Source organism: Zonotrichia albicollis, chromosome 2 (genome assembly GCF_047830755.1).
Source record: "Zonotrichia albicollis isolate bZonAlb1 chromosome 2, bZonAlb1.hap1, whole genome shotgun sequence".
NCBI lineage: Eukaryota > Metazoa > Chordata > Aves > Passeriformes > Passerellidae > Zonotrichia > Zonotrichia albicollis.
The window spans coordinates 60599823-60614200 of NC_133820.1; the positions used below are offsets into that span (position 1 = coordinate 60599823).

General features: G+C 43.0%; 1 protein-coding gene across 6 annotated transcripts in view; it reads left to right on the plus strand.

Annotated features, from left to right (window-relative positions):
- MTUS2 (microtubule associated scaffold protein 2) overlaps positions 1-14378 on the plus strand; it is a 276305-nt gene that overhangs the window by 27538 nt on the left and 234389 nt on the right. For 2 of the 6 annotated variants that reach the window (XM_074535283.1, XM_074535285.1), the window contains exon 1: positions 2175-2523. The exons of 2 other annotated variants lie outside the window; for them this stretch is intronic. The gene's annotated coding sequence lies outside the window, so the exon portion shown is untranslated. Of the gene's footprint in view, positions 1-2174; positions 2524-2570; positions 3057-14378 lie in introns of those variants that run through there. 2 more of the 6 variants (XM_074535286.1, XM_074535287.1) reach the window with 1 other exon arrangement.

A 14378-nucleotide genomic window follows, 5' to 3' on the forward strand; every position in this document is an offset into this window, starting at 1 on the left:
CAGGTGGTATCAGTTCACCTTATTGTGGAAGTAGTGCAAAAAACACAGGGCAGGTCTGAAATCATCAGCTGCTTGGTACAAAGTACTTATTCCAATCAACTGCCAGAACATTTCCCTCTTAGTTTCTTTAGGTCACAGTTACCTGCTTTTCAGGCTCTCTTCTCCATTAATCTGAAAGGAAGTAACCCTAGCTGATAGGAATGTTTTAGAAAGGAACAGTTTACACCCTGTGAATTTTTGAAATGCCCTTTTTATTTAATGGGCCACATATGCTTTTTTTAATGAGTTTGAAAGGCTTTAAACTACAGTGGGTGCTCTAGTGCTCTACTACTACTGCTAAAGCACTGTCAGGCAGCGTTGGTTCTTATCCAACAAAGCAACATAATCAAAAAAATGTGCAGTAATTTTTATAACAATAATGTTTTCCTTCATGGAAAACAGAAAATAAATGTGCCTGAAGACTTTGCCTGGGCACAAATTATTTAAGGTTTACTGTTGTTTTTTGGTTTTTTTTTTTTTTCATGTCAAATTTAAGTTTCCATTTGTATCTCTGCTGTTACTTGTAGGTTTTATCTTTCTGAACCTAAGGTTTTTCTTTATCAGCTCTACCTCAAAAGCCATTTATTTAAGGTTCTTGAGGTTTCCTACCATGACAAGCATACTATTTTTTTTCTGATTTTCCAGGATAGTAAAGACAAATGGAGTGGGATGAAAAAATAACAGGTTTTCTCTGACCAACTGCAGTATTATGTTAAGCTATGGGTTTGTTTCTATTAGCAAAGGGCATTGTCAGGCCCCAAGGAGAGCCTGTCTGCTGACACTGGGAAGCTGCTAGAGCAGCTAATTCCTGGCCTGAATTAGAGCCTGCCAGGCAACTTCCTCCCAGTGGGTTCCCAGGCCTATTTTCAGGAGTTGTAGGATCAGGGCATGTCCCCATCAGGCAGCTGCATGCAGTCACCCATTTCAGTCACTCTTGGAAGGTGACCTTATTCCTGGGAAGCTGCTTGGAATGACTGATTGAATGGGATAGCTGTGGCCTGTGAGGTTTCCTCAAGCAGCCTGGGCTGGCAGCTGGTGAGCGAGGCAGCAGCTGTCCCATAATTGTAGAGTTTGATCCCACATCTGTGCGTGCCCCTCCACTGGGCTGATGGAGTGCTGGCGTTGGGAGGTGAAGAGCTCTGTGTGGCATGGCTCCTGTCTGCCCTGCCACCAACCCTATGCTAGAGGTCTTCTGTCCCCTTGTTCTGAAGGAGGTGAGGAAGTCCCTCAGGACATTTCCTTCTGGACACAGGAGCGTGGTTCAGTGGTTGAAGTAATGTAACACCCAGTAGCAACAAGGGAATCGAAACGTGTCAGAAAGTGATGTTTTCAGGCTCAACAGATTAACAAAATGATTTAAAATGAGATTGGTGTTAGTTTGTGATTTATTTTTCCTCATTTTCTTTCTAAGCACTGAGTTTTTCATTTGTTTCTCAGATCACTCTTCTCCTTCCATTTCTCATGACATCGCTTTCTTCCCATGCCTGTTTCCTCCTTCTGTTGTGTTCTCACATTCCTGGCTGCTTGCCCCACTCATGAATTCTGCTGTATTGCATAGTTTCACTTGTCTGTGACCCAGTCCTAGTTTTCTGTAGTTTATCTCTTCTCTGGTGCGCACCTTGTCATGCCCTCAACCACCTTTGCATCCCATTAGTGAAACTACAGTGGTAATGTCTATGACTCTTTCTTTATTTCCCTCCTTCTCAGTTTTCTCACACTGAGAACGACTTTCTCCCTTCCCAGACTGCTACCTCTAGCTGAGCTCAGTGTCCTTGCCCATCTCAACCCTTTCCAAGCTGTATAGTTTCTCTGGTGTCCCATCATACTGGCAGACAAGGATTTGGCTTCCTGGATATTGATACTGCACAGGGTAAATTCAGCACTGTCTAATCTTTTCCTGCTCAAGCAGCTTTAAAAAGCAGGATTTTTAATCCTTCTTCCCTAGCACAGGCACATTCAGGTGAGACTGTTCTCCGGTTTTGGAAGAAAATTAGAATTTGTTGCCTTACAGAAAAGAAGTGGGAAAGAAACAGTGATTAAATGGTGGCAGCTGGGTAAAACCCTCGCATTTAACTGTTTTGTATTTTTGCAGCAGAATTGCATAAGTGCCAGGTGACATCTCTGTCTCTGTGGGCTGGTACCAGCAGTAGGGAGAGCTGTGTGAGGCTGCTCATGGGGGAGACATGAGGTGGCTGCCCAGATACTTCAGTTTGGTGCTTTGGCAGTATTTTCTGAGCCCCAGTTACTGGATTTTCCTGCTGGCGCAGGGGGATCTGTGAGCTGCAGCTTCCTGGCAGGATTCTGGGAACAGCACCAAAACCCCCGACAGGCAGCGAGCAGGTTTTGTGCTCTGAGTCAGAAGCAGGCTGAGAAGATGCAGCCTTCAAAGCATGTATCCAAGATGGGGAAAGGGATCTGTGCAAGGAGGATATTTCCAGTGTGAGGCTCAGAGCCTGGAGGGACCCTTTCCTGCCAACACTCTCGGTGAGTCTGCGGGTCAGCTGCTAGTTTTTGTACAATCACAGGAGAAGGGAGATTGCTGCCTTTCACCACTGCTACCCTGAGCCAGCTCATCCTTCTAGCTATTTCTGTCTATGCTTATCTATAGCATCATCCCCCTTGTGCTTGTGTACCTGCCAAGCATTCAAAACAGGCTCTGCTGTGGCAGCCTCTTTCCTTCTCTCTAGCCTGGAGGATAAACGACTGGATTGCTTTTTTCTATATTTTTTTTTATTTTTAATTGTTTCTCTGCATCAAGAATTTACGGTGGGAAAGCTAAGCTGGAGAAATGCTTTCTGGAGTGGGTGGCCAGATTGGCAGATCTCTACTTGTTCTTAGCCCCTAGGGAAGTCCTGCAGGCTGACCCTTGCTGGGCTCACTCTGCTCTTTTTGAAAGTGATGGTTTCTCGGAGCGAGATGTGGTCTCTGGTAAAAACAAACAAAGTTTGGATGCGAGAGAGAAGATCTGGATTTTACTTGCCCACAAGGGGACCCAGAACAGAAAGTTGAATGCTTGGGTGAGTTCACAGCAGCTGGCTTGTCCAGTGCAGGACACTGTATTCTTCGTTATTATAGACTGAGTTATCTGAGGTAAAAATAGCAGTATCAGAAATCCTAATATCTCTATCTATATGCTCACTGCAGCTATATGTGTGTTTTGTTTAGTTGGGGCTGTGAAGCAGATTGCTCTCTGTGTTTAGTTCACCTCACCGTGGCTTGTGACTTTACTCCCCACTGGGAATTTCAGTGCTTGCATCTGGAGTTGTGCAAATACATGCAGCTGTGCAAAATTTACATCCTGCTTTAGTGCCTTTGTTACAGCAGTGGTTTAAGTAATTAAATTTCACTCAGATTTGATAATTGACATTAAAGCATGTCTTCTGCTACATCAATGTCTGACTTCACAGGCAAAAAAGCATAAATATCTATATTTGTAACATACTGCTTTGTATCCTTAAAATACAATGTGCAGACATAGTGAAAGTTTCAATGCACCTTCCCAAAGTGGAATTGTTGGATAGGTGTGAAAAGATTGAATACTCAGAATATTCTTCTTTTAAGAAAATTTTATCAGATTTTAAGCACAGAATTTCAGTGTGAGGCTGTCAAGGCTTTCCAGATACTTCTATCCTTACACTGACTGAAACTCTCATTGTAACATTTGAAATGAGACCTAGGTTCAGACATTCTACTATATCTATAGTAGATAGATAGAAATCTATATTTCTTTGTTAAATCTGTAATTAATTATGAATTCCTGTGGCAATATGTACAGTGGAAGTTGTTTTCATGAGAAGGAAGTGTTGCAGTATGTGGAGTATCTAAATTTGTGTTTTTGTAATAGTGTTTATAAAATACCTCTGTGATGTAGGCAACCACTGAATTAATTTACAAAATGCAGCTTTAAAAATAGTTTTTGCACTTCCACAACAGCATATTTGTAAGTGGTTACAAGTGATGGAGCATTTGGGCTGAGATGTCCTGTGAAATGCTGAATTGGACTTGATGATACTTGTGGGTCCCTTCCAACTTGTGTGATTCTGCTGGCTATAGTTTGGATGATACTTCTGGACAGAGACATTTGGCCAGCATTTTGGCTTAGTTTCTTACTGGCATGTTATGTTAAACCTGGCAAGTCCAAGGAAGAATGTGTTTGACACTGATTGTTATAAATTATCCACCTTTACTAGTATGAGTCTGACAGGTCTCAATATATATTAATATTAAGAGGTTTTCAAACTCATAAGTAACATAATTCTACTTTTTCTCAATCCATAAGTAAAAGTAACCAGTGCTTGCACAGCCCTTGTCACAAGTTTGTGAGAAAATCCTTTACAAATGGGATTGCTGCCACTGAACTGTTGTGTGCATTGAGGAATGACAGCACAGGAGGTGGGAGGATTTTTGTCTCATTTTCACCATCTGAAGTTAAACTGGTCATGTAGGCTCACCACCACAGGGTGAGGTGCACAGTTCATCACATTCTGGAGCATCTTTTTCTTCTTTGAGAAATGCAGTTAAATAGCTTCACTCTCCTGCTCAGTCCCAGATCCTTGTTGCCTGGATTTTATCTTGTTGCTGCCTGGGTTTCTTTGCTTCTAATGTTGCCTTTTGGAGACAACTAATTTTTTTCCTCTGAGAAAGAACCTGTTTTAATTTTGAGGAGGACAGCTTATGGAGGGGGCTGACAGAGGAGGAGTTAAGGGTGATGCTGCACCAGATCTGGCTCCCACATCTTAAATATCCTCCCGTGCTGTCTCAGCAGCAAGGTTACCAAAAGCACCCCCGTGCCCATGCATTGCTCCAAGACATTGCAACACCCACCGCATGCAGTTGAATGCTGCTCTGGTGAGCTGCAACACAGACCTCACTTTGTAGTGGGCAGTTCTGAATGGAGAAAATAATCAACTGTCATGTGGCACATTGACACGTGGGCAAAGAGCTTAGTGTAAGGATGTGACAGGAGACCTGTCCATGGTGTGGGTGTCTCAGGCAGGACAGAAGCTGCCCACTTGGCCAGAGAAGGGCTCACCTGCAGAGCTGGGTGAGATGCATTTCAGGCAGCCGACAGATGGAGCAGATCTGACCTGAGGTCACTTGCACAAGGTCGCTCAGCAGGTGCGCACTAAAGCTGGATACAAAAACCAACCCACCTGCTACTCGTTAGGACACACCACCTCCACAGCAACCAAACAACCTGGGTTAAACACTGCTGTCTTCATGCCCCACATGAGGTGGATCTGGGTGGGGAGTGCCCAGGAGTGATGCTGTACACATGGCTACACAGCCATGCCTGCAGGGTGACAGGAAAAACAAATTGGCAAAAAAGGTTATTTTCCTAGATTTTGCAAAACATCATGGCTAATATCCTGTTGTGCAGCAAAGGCAGCAAGTGCCTGGGACTCTGAGTGGTCATGGTGCCCTTAACCGATCCTTTACAAGCCACCAAACCACACAACATTTCAACATTTATGAATGCTGCTGCAGTGTGCTCCTTTGTGTTCCAGTTCCTATGGAAACATGCTGTAAGAATGTCTAAAATAAGTACAGTGCTTTGAAACTATTATTTTGATCTTTCCTTCCCCCCACCCCCTTCCCAAAATCTCCTTTACCACCTTTCTGGCTGAATTTCTAATACATTAAAAAGATTGTTGTCATTATCTGGAAGAGTGTGCTACCCTGCTTACCCATGTGTCTGCACCCTGGGATCTGATGGATCCCAGGCTGAGATCAGCTCCCTTCCCCTATCCTCCCTGCTCAGTGGGGTGGCAGGTTGTTGGTGCATGTGTTGAACATATATACATATATATAAATCAACAAGCTTTTTTCCTGCTCTTTTTGGGATGTAGAATACGGCTGTGGGCTGTTAAGAGCAGCTCTGGCAAAGGAAGTTACTTGTTCTCCCCGAAAGGGTGCTCATGCTGGTAACTGTAAACAGGGCCTGGTATTTAAAGTGCTTTTCCCCTGTGCTTCTGTGGTTTCCTTCTAAAGCTTTTAGCTTCCTAAGAGCAGAAGTCTCCCTGACCTTAGTAATGTCTAAGATTTTCAAACAGCACGTCTCGTTTTCAAAAACTACTTTTGATGAGTGAGCTTTAGGAAAGCTAGGGCTAAATCCTGTAAAGGGCTAAAAAACCTTATTTAAAGCTAGGTGCTAATTTTTTCTCATTTTCAGGCTTCTGGCCTCTTGTAGTACTAAGCCTCGTAACCCAGTGCTAGATACCAGGAGAAGAGCTGGAGGTGCACATTGGGCATTCAAGGGGGAAGCAGGCACTTAAATTCAGAGAAATTATTCAGGAGTTTTTGGGCAGTGCCAAAACCTTTGACACCCCTATATGCTGGACACATATATATCCAAGAAGTATCTGCATTCCCAAAGCATCTTCTGGGGATCTACACCCCTTTTGTTTCTGATCCTAAGTGTGGAGACAACAACAAAACCAGGATTGAAATACAAGGGAGTTGACACTTCAGCATTATTTTTCATGACTCCACATCCTAGACAAAATAAATTGTAAAGAGTTACAATGATTTGGATCTAGCAAACATTATGCTTTAACATTAAACTAAGTCTTAGCAATTTGAGAAGTGTAGGCATCTGTTTGAATCCTACTCCAAATCACCAGGCCAAAATTTGCTCACAGGGTTCCTTCCTGCCAGTGAGCAGCTGCTGTGTAATTATGCATCCTGATTTATATTGCTCAGTGCTTAGGCTTTGCATGGTTTTTTATGTGTTTGTGGTAACTGTAGTGGCAACACCAGACCTGTTTTATTTTGGTGCAACACTGAAGGCCAGTAGAAAAATTGAGACTAATCTTAACAGACAGAATAAAACTTTATAGGCTATTTTCAGGGTTGCTATAATTTTGAGGTTAAACCACTCATTAACTGAGCAGTCAAATTTAAGTGGAAATGCTTGTAAAATAAATTGTGAAGCTTGGTATTTGCATTGCATTTCATATCTGCAAAGATCCTTACTTGAATGACAAGTGCTGGGTCCAGCACTGAAGTGAATACCAAGACAGATGAGAATCATGAACTATGGAACAGCAAATCATAAAGAATAATTGCTCTGTTTTAACGTGAATAGGCAGGGCTGAGATTCTTTTTGTGAGGGCTCTGTTTGAACTGCTTTTGAACTGGAGTTGGGCCACTGTAGATGTAACCTTTCTAACCCAATTGATAAGTTCATGTATATGCACAGTATGTAGGTCATTCGCATTTATTCTGAGTAGCCCAGAAAAGAATGCAGTGAGACTTCAAAATATTTTGCATTTCAACCTTTTGTTGTAGCTGATTTCTCTCTCACACACTTCCTTGTTCATCGGTGCTGGAAAAAGCCCTCAACAAGGTGCAGCAAGGAAAGCTGATAAATGTGCGTGGCTAGGTGATAAATGAATGTCGTGGTTTGAGCCTGGCACAGAGCCAGTGCCCCCATGAAAATGCCCTCACCCTGGTGTCTGCTGTGAGATGTGACCAGGAATAAGCAAAACAGGCTCCAGCTTAAACATAAAGAACACTTTATTACCTAAACTACAGGAAAATAGGGAAAAACTATAAGGAGAAGAAAAAAAAAAATTTAAAACCTTACAAAAAACCACTTTCCTCCTCCCCACTACCTGAATTTCCCAATCCGATACATTCTCCCAAATCACCAACTGCCCAGCCTGGCACCACACTTTAGTATATTCAAACTTCAGTTCATGAAGAGGAGAGGAGTCCTTCTTGTTCCATAGGCTTCCCCTGGAAACACACTGAAACCTCGTGTGCTTCCATGTCACTTCGGCACCGCCCGGAAAGTCCTTTTGCCGCTTGTGACATCTTCCTTCCATGCCCAGTGCTCTCACCACCGTGCATGGACCAGAGCTGCTTTTAGGGTTGTCTTTTATGGATGCCTTGTCTCACTCCAAAAAGGCACAGTCTCTGCTTTGGGACATCTGTCCCCCCCATATTTTTCCAACCCCCTGGGGCCGAGGGGTCCCCACGATGAACCCTCCTGGTTCTGAGCCACTGCTTCCCCCCAAGTGCAGTCTCTGTCACAGGAACAAACTGAGTCCATGGCCACAAGAAAAGTCCAGCCAAAAGGCCACTCCAATCATCTCTCCCCATTCAATCATCTCCACGTTCTTCGGGCCAGGTCCTTGTCTCATCTCATCTCTTATCTCCCTTCTTATTCAGCTTCGAGGAGGATTAGCATTTTTGCAAGGCCCCAGTCATGAAAGAAAGGGGTTAAAACTTTCAGTCTCTGTCTGTCCCGGAGCTGCGGCACTCCCACACACGCTGCTGCTCCGGCCGGGCACTCTTCCCCCCCCGACTTCTCCTCCTGGGCCGGCTGCTATCACATTCGGTGTCGCCGGCTCTCCTCTCTCCCTCCTGGGGGGGGGGGGGATGGCTGCCCGAGGGCTGACTCCCTGGGCTCTTCCACCCTTCCATCCTCGACGGCCTTCTCACCCCCCATCTCTGTCCAGGCCCCAGGCCTACCGCATGGCAGCCCCTCCCCCGCCCAGCAGCAGCGGCTGGACAGGGGAGGGTGATCTGACCTCTTCGCCTTGACGTCCCAAGAGAGCCTCCCAGGGCCAGAGCTCTGCTTTTTAACCCCTGTGTATTCTCGGAGGTGTGTCCAAACCCCACTGGCTACACCAGATGCCAGTATCAAACTCAGAACATCCATTGGTTTGACCACAGCATCCCAGAATTCCCACTTCTTCCTGGTCAAACCACCACAATGAAACACTAAACAAACAGCTACACTTGTGAGAGACCAAGAGGCAGTTAGAGATGCCCTGCAGGTGTGAGGGGCAGGATCTATGAAATAGGGAATTACCTACACCTTTACTACATCATTGCAAATTTGTTTAGCAGTCATGAGAATTTTGGAATTGTCTACTATTTGAGAAGGGCAATATTGCAGTGATTTTCAATAATTGTTCTGGCTTATGTCATTAGATAGTATTAAATCCGGGCTGTAGGAAAGTAATAGTTAAACTCTCTTAAGAGAAAAATTATAAGTTTTCATGGAGGTGGTGGACTCATTAGGAATGTGCATGTGGTTCAACAAAGGAAAATCACAGAATACAGAAGTGACTTTTAAAGGTGACTTATTAATTTTGACTTTTTATTGATATAGTTTGTGGAAACATAAATTAGTTTGTGTTGGAAGGAACCCTAAAGACCAGGTAGTTCCAACTCAGAGGTAGGAGCACCATCTACCATCACCTCCTACTCTTGCCTACCACACCAAATAAATTTCTTGGGCCCAAGTAATATCAGGCATACCTAAAATTACATCAGTGCTAATGATAGATGGTTATACTTTAAATTGGGATGTAATGTCCATTGGGTTCCCACAGGGATTCCCATTAAGTCTGACTGGTGAATACAAAATTCAATTGAATTTGAAGGTAGTACTAGACTGGGAGGCATTGCAAGCTCTGGTGAGACTAAAGAGAAGTTTTTAGCTGGGGAACTAGAAATACTGTATTTTCTATCTGTAAGGCTCAAATATGACATAAACACACAGATCTGGGGAAATGATCTGAAAATATATAAACAGTAGTGCTAGGAAGGAGAAGAGGTTCAAGTTGTAATGTGGTGTCTCTTGATGCTGGATAAGGACTTAGTAAGGACTATTCCAGACTGAACAAGACACTAGCTTATGGCACTGTTCATTCAAGGCCCTTGGGAAGAGAGCAGCCAAACCCCTTGTTTTTCTTGTGGCACAAGTGCCCCTGAAACTCTGCTGGCACTGAAGGCTCAGTGAAGGGCAGTGGCTGCTCTGTCACCACAGTGAGCTGCCACATGCACTGCAGAGGCTCTCCCTGTTCTACATCCAGCTCCCATCCCAGTGTTCAGTTTTAGCTCCTGCGGGTGGAAAATGGACATAGAAATGGAATTAAGCATAAGCAAAGTGGATGGGGAGCCATAGTATGTGGGGACAGAAGGGCACCACCATGGAGTCCTGTTGAATGGAGTGGAAGGAGCAGAAAAGGCAAAGGGAACTGTCCGTTCTCAGAGCCACCCTCCCTAAACACAAGTCTCTTAGGCCGTGTTGGTTAAACTGAGTAAGCAGAGGGACAGCAATCAATGCAGGTTTTGATCTTGGAATAAATTTTTGCCAATCAATATACTTTGCCTAATCAAGCATTTATATACCTTCAAGGATTAATGCTTCTGTATTTAATTTTTCTGCCACAGGGTAGATTAAAATATTTTCCTCTTTAACTTTGCTTCTGTGTTTTCTCAGTTAAAACATGATATATGCTTTGTTGTCTCAGAAAATGCTTTTGCACATCCTAATGTATGTCTTTCTGTGAACCCTTTTCCAGCCACAGCGAGCGCAGGTTTTCATGGATGCCCTGGGGAATTACATTGTAGAGCATCATTACGTTTGAAATTTCAGATTTCTTAAAGTGAAGTCACACTCTCCTCAACCACATAAGGTGCTTGTTTTTTGTAGTAGAAGGATGGAGTGCTTAAAGAGTTTCTAATAACAGAGCACTAAACTGAGTATCAGGAGGTCATCAGTGCTTCTCTCTTTTACCTGTCCACTGACAAAGCTTTTTGCTGAGGTGTTTTTTCCACATGACTTTTGATTTTTCCCACACTTGTTTTTCAACTCGTCCTACTTTAAGTTTTTGAGGTGGTGTCCATTTCTTACTTAGTGTTTGTATAAAGCCTACAGCACTTGACTGTCTGCCGGTGAACAGCTAAAAATGAGGGCTTATTTGGAGACACAGATGATAAGTGTCTCAGAGTGTTAGACAGAGTAAGTAGTTGAGATGAGAATTTTTTTTCAGTTGGGCCTAAAATGCTGTCCTGTTTCAAGAAGAAAACTTTGATTTCTGCTAGCAGAAGTAGACTGGATGTAGTTGACAGGAATTCAGCTGGAATCCAGCTGGAGAGGATTACAGGCATTAAGAAGTACCTCTTTTGCTGAAATGTGGTTCCTCATGTTAATATAAAACATAATTTGCCATTGATCCCCCAGAAAAAGCGTTTTTCTAACATTCGCAGTTAATGTGTGTTGCTTCAGATGTCCCTGGGAAGAAAATGTAGTTTTAGTCCCACACTGTCTGGGCTTTGCCTCCCTGCAGCAGGTCTGTGTCCCCAAGCTGAGACTGGGGCACTTCTTTTGAAAATCTCCCCCAGCCTGTTTCTCTGATGAATGGCTGAAAGCAATTGCAATGAAAAGAGATTTGAGGAGTGCAAGAAGGAAACAGGGACATTGCTGCATCCAGACTGGTGAGGCTGTGAGGAGCCATGGGGACAATTTTTACCTTCCTTTGCTTCTCTCTGCTTCTACAAATGGTATATCAGGGTTTGTTGGATTGTGCTAGATGTTTTCAGAGCCCCGTGGATGCTTCTGTAAGCATTATTATTGCATTCTTCCACATAGGCAGAAATGATGGTAGAAGCCAGTGCATAAGCATATCTTTATTCCGTCAGATCTCAGCTGTTTCCTCAAATCCAGCTGATAAAGCTAAGCCCAAATTATCCTTCAGTCTCCAAAGCACCTATCAACCCCTCTGCTTATGCCCAGACCAAATACTTCAAAGAATTAAAAAAACCCTACAAGTTATATCCTATGGCCTCTTTCCTTCCCCAGGGTATTTCATTATAGGACAAGTTGAGTGAAGGGGAGAGGTTAGCAAGTTTTTGTGGTTTTGATTGCACACGTTTGGATCAAACTGTTATAACATTTTTTATGAGATCTGCAAATTGTTTTTTTAAACTAAGTTTAATCCCTTTGAGCATTTGTGCACTTTATGGCTCTTAAATGATGCTTAGACTACAAGTTCTGTCACTGTTGATGAAAAGTAGGTTGTCTTAATTTGTAAGATCATGAGAATCTTTTAAGCCCACTGGCTCTCATTGCTGTCAATGGGATATTTTTGCTTTGTATTCCAGCTGGAGGAAGATAAACTCTATTGCCACTGGGTAATGTACCTTTAACTGTCCTGCATCCTACTTTAGTAATGGATGCATTCTGCACTAAGCTGTGACATTTTCATTTTCTAAGCTGTTCATTAATTCAGACACTGAATAATTAAATAGGAGAAAGAAGCACAAGGAAAACCTCTCATAGAAGACCATCACAGAAGCTGTGTATATAAAAAAGGATGCAGACCACAGGGCAGACTGCGAACATAAACAAAGAGCTACCTAAAGTCCAAGGAAGTCCAGAAGATCTGTTTCCAATTATGCACATTCAGTGTCTTTAAGTGAGTGATGCAATACCCTCAATAAATTCTTGCTTGGTACTTCTAAATACAGAACTCGGAGTTGGAGGCTGAAGTAGTAAAGCAGCATCAGTAACCTGCTTTCCACTGTAAGAGTGAATAAATATGGCACAGTGTGTTTTCCTAAAATGATTTTATAAAACACCATCTACACAGATAGCATGCAGTGGTGCCCCACCACATTTCCACAGAGAAATCAAAGAATACCGAAGGAAAAGTAAAAAAAAGGCAGTGCATTTTGAGGGACTGTGAGGAAGCAAACTGAAATTTAGGTGTTAGTTGCCAAAAAACGTTGTTTCGTGTCCTTGGGAGAACAGCAAGCACTTCACGCTTTCTTCTCCCCTGGTGTTTCACTTTTTGTACCAATACAAAACTACAGCAATGTGTTTTTAATCTTTCACTTCTGTGTATTGCGCCTTATTTTCTCCTCAGAGGCTTCCAGGGAAAACTGGATTCAAAAACTTTGATAGGGGAACAAATCAGATAAATCTGTGTGGATTTTCATCTGATTTGTACTGAAATGACACTATGTGCAGTGCTGTGGCAAAGGCACAAGATACAATTAAGACTGCACAGCCCTCAGGAAATATTAAGGTTTAATAACAATACTGAAACCTGATGTGCCATTCCCAGCCCTGCGTACAGTGTGGCATTTGGATGCTGTTGTGTGCTTCAGAATGAGTCTCTGCTTGGTTATGCAAATTGTTCTTGTAGCAAGGAACCACTGTGTGCTGCAAAATTAGAACTGGGAGGAAAAATAACCGCTGTGGGATAACATGCAATAAATCCACTAAATCTGCTGGCTCTGGTGAGGTAATGTCTTGTCCCTCTATGGGTGGAACATTTCTCTATTGAATCATTACAGTTTTGCTCAGAAACATCCTACTGCTTGAACTGCTGTGGGAAGACTGGTAATGTCAAGCAGATATCAGGTTTTCCCAATAGGAGCATCCTGCTGGGAAATGAGCTGCGCTGGTGTGATGGTGTAAAAAGCTCAGCTGCAGCAGCTCTCTGTAATTGCTATTCCCTTCTGATTCCTTTGCTGAATGTACAAAACTGCTTCTCACAAACAGATCTGAGAACAAAATCCTTGACTTGTCACCAGTGTAATACTCTGCATGCTAAGCTGGGCTTTCTGACTAGTTTGCCTTTATCGCCTCTTGCAATCACTATTTGAAATTGAATTTGTCATCTCCTGTTACGGTACCAAAGCCTGACACTTGAGAGCAGATGCTGCTGTTTCAATCATTGATGTTTAATTTTTCATGATGAGTGCAGTTTATTAATGCCTCCCCAGGTAGGAGACTGCTGCTAATTACCAAGGAAATGTTTTCTGCCTGCACAGGACACGTGCACTCTGCATCCTGGTTCTGTCAGGCATCTGAGCTGAGTGGGATCAGTGGTGGTGGCTGCTGACTACACCAACAACCTCTTACTACCACTGCTGCTTGAAGAAAGACCTGCTCACTTTTCTTCTTGTAGCCCACCCAGCTGCCAAAGAAAGTCTGTTTTATGAGGACACTGTTGAAGGAGTTCTGTAGTCCTGCTTGCACTGGTAAGCATCACTTCCCAGAGAGGAGCACTGTGTTTGTGTGGTGTGAGCAAATGGCAGGCTAGGTTTGGTTCTCTCATGTATTCTTCATTGATGAGTAGTTTAGTCTTAATTTTCAGCAATTGGCTTGTAGACCTACAGCAGAAAATATCTTGCATCTTCCATAATGAGTTCTAATTTTTGTGCATTTTGGGGGTTGGTTTGTTTGTTGATTTTTGTTTTGTTTTGGCTCTTTGTGGTATACGGTTTAAAATTATGGCCATTTAAGATTTATTTCCTATGATGGTGTTGGGTTGAAAAGATTGTTAAGGTTTATCTTACTTTTTTGGTGAGCTTATATCAGGACAATTGAACAGCATAGCAGTTATTATATTCCATTTAAGAACTGTTGTATGGAGTGTTCTGGGATTTGCTTAGAAGGGGTTGTTTTGAATGTATACTTACTCCTTACATAATTTCCTAAGCTGTTGTTTAGCCCCACCATTTATTTTTTTTAGTTATAAGTCACATATAATTCTGCTCTTGTCTTTGCTCCTGCATTGTTTGCCAGG